Raw genomic sequence first — 2,531 nt, 5'->3', positions numbered from 1 at the left:
CACATGGATTTTTGTCTGTCCATGTATTCCAGCAAAACAAATTCATGCTTAGTGTCCTTCTTAGACTGAGAATGACTAAAAGAAAATGAAACACTGGTTTGATGAAAATAGAATAATCAAAGTATATAGGTATTTTTTTTTTTACTTTATTGATCCCAAGTTTCAATTTCTAATTTCTCTGAGATTTTAGCATTTTGCATTATTTTGAGCTTCCCTTTTGCAACTTCAATATATGGTAACATTTTGTAAAGTTTACTTCTTTTTCAACAATAAAAATAAATCACAATATTGTGTAACTGTCCCACCCTAAAACTCTGCTAAGTTGTTTACCAGTGATACCATAGTGGTAATGTATCAGTTTAAGAACTATAGAAGTTATATGGATAGAGGACATATCAGATATTAAACTGATAAGAACAAGATACTACACTTGATCTTAGCCAAAAGGCTGAGAAGCAATATATAGAAGTTATATGGAAAGAAAAATAATAACATAGTAAAACTGTACTAAATATATAATCAAATTCCTGAGTTGAAGAAGCTGACTGTTATGAGAAGCAGAATATTCCATTATTAGAAATTTTTCTTTTATTCAAACCTGGTTTTCTATAATTTTCATCAATTTTTCTATGTTCTACTTTAAGCAATATAGATTCAATCTACATAAAGCATATAATAGTACAATTTGAACTGTAGAAAAATAGATCTCACAATCTCTTCTCAAAATTTATATTTTCCATGCTAAACATCTTCTATTCCTTTAAGTTACTCAGGTAATGTTCCTTTTTTACCAGCATGTTTCTCATCTTCCCCTGAGTTCAAGTTTTTCCTAAAATATGACACCCAAATGCTCACTTCCAATATCCACAATACTAACTATCCATATAAGCATAATTTAAATGTTTGTATTTAGGTATTTACTTTTAAAATTCAACTTGAAAAAGTCAAAACAAAGTTTTGGGACATATTTTTAAAATTTGACCTTCAGGGATGCCTGGGTGACTCAGTCAGTTAATTGTCTGGTTTCAATTCAAGTCGTGATTCTAAGGTCCTGGGATGAGTCCCACATTGGGCCCCTTGCTCAGTAGGGATCCTGCTTCTCTCTCTGCCTGCCACTTCCGCAGCTTGTGCTCTCTCTTGGTCTCTCTCTCTCTCTCTCTCTCACATGCACACACACACACACAAATAAATAAATAAAATTTAAAAAGTAGAGTTTGGCCTTCAGATTGTCAACAATCTATTTATTATTTTTGAGTAGAGTAATCCAATCAACATTATTCAGCCTATGTACCTCATTTTTTCCCCACTAGGTTGTAACAACAAAAATTTGTCCAATGAATTCCAAAAATCAAGGATAAATATAAGTCTAGCAAGCCTACCATAAAATGAAATAATGTGTGGCGTGACATCAGCAAGATGGTGAAGAGGAAGCCCTGGACCCTCTTTTCCCCCTACAAACACACCTATTCAGCAACAATTCATGGACAAGTTCCCTTCATGAGAAATCCAGAAACTAACTGAAAGTCTCCCATACTTCCAAGTAAACATGAAATTAGACTCACTGAAGCCAATAAGGAGATTCAGGATACTCTCTCACCAAAATCCCTGTTCTCAGGATTGTGACAAATGATCAGGAAGAGATCTGCTGGTACCAAGTTTCTCCCTGGGAGGGAAAGAGTTAGTTTACATATAAGATGTCCAAACTTCCATGAAAGCTCCCCAAAGATCTGGATTCTAACATGTCAGTCCAGAAAATCTGACAGATTCACCTGATAGAATCCATACCTCCACCCACTGTTCAGTACAGAATAAGCAGATGAAAAATCCCAGCTCTCAACTTCCCTTTAGGTGGTGTATAGCCAGTTTCCCCCAGCAGTCTGACTTACTTTGTGGAAGCCCCTACTCTCACATTACACCATAAGGATTTCAGGAGAATATATAGGGGCCAGCCACTGAGAATCTGTGATGAAGAATCAAGAAGGGGTTTGCAACAATCAGCAGATGGATCTTGGCACTTCAAGTCCATACCTGCAGTGCCTAAGTAGTAATCACAACCAGAAGTTTTATTCACCTGCTGAACCAAGTCAAGGGCACACTCTAATCAGGGATCTCAGTTAGGTGCAGATCCGCTTGACTGATATCCTCAAATGAGGAGTTTTCCTTGCCCTAGAACTTGGTTTGTCCATGCTCAAGCAACTTGCTGAGTCACAGCCCCAACCACTATGAAATGTACCTTCCAATCTTATCTATCAGAAGTGCTGATAACAACTCCTAGAAGCTATATAACTGATTGCTCCCAGAGCAAAGCCAGTACTGGGAGTGGAAGATTCCTGTGCTATGCACAGGAAGGGGTGTTCATTCATAGATGAGATTGAAGGTAGCTCCTAGCGCCTCTCAACCAGAGATCTTATTTGAAAAACTGAGAGTAGGCTAGAGTGGTCCATCACCCTCCTGTCCAGGTAAGACTGCTGAGAAATAATCCCACCCTCTGTGGAGAGTGTCTTCTGGTCCAATCTGACCAAAAGGGATAA

At 37.5% G+C, this 2,531-nt stretch overlaps 1 pseudogene; it reads right to left on the bottom strand.

The window, feature by feature from the left end:
- Positions 1-287: 287 nt before the first annotated feature.
- LOC132007979 (U2 spliceosomal RNA) lies at positions 288-460 on the bottom strand (annotated as a pseudogene).
- Between the last annotated feature and the right edge of the window lie 2,071 nt (positions 461-2,531).

This window comes from Mustela nigripes, chromosome X (genome assembly GCF_022355385.1).
Source record: "Mustela nigripes isolate SB6536 chromosome X, MUSNIG.SB6536, whole genome shotgun sequence".
Taxonomy (NCBI): domain Eukaryota; kingdom Metazoa; phylum Chordata; class Mammalia; order Carnivora; family Mustelidae; genus Mustela; species Mustela nigripes.
Note: the sequence above shows the minus strand (reverse complement) of the source record. Positions and strands in the feature narration are given on the sequence as shown.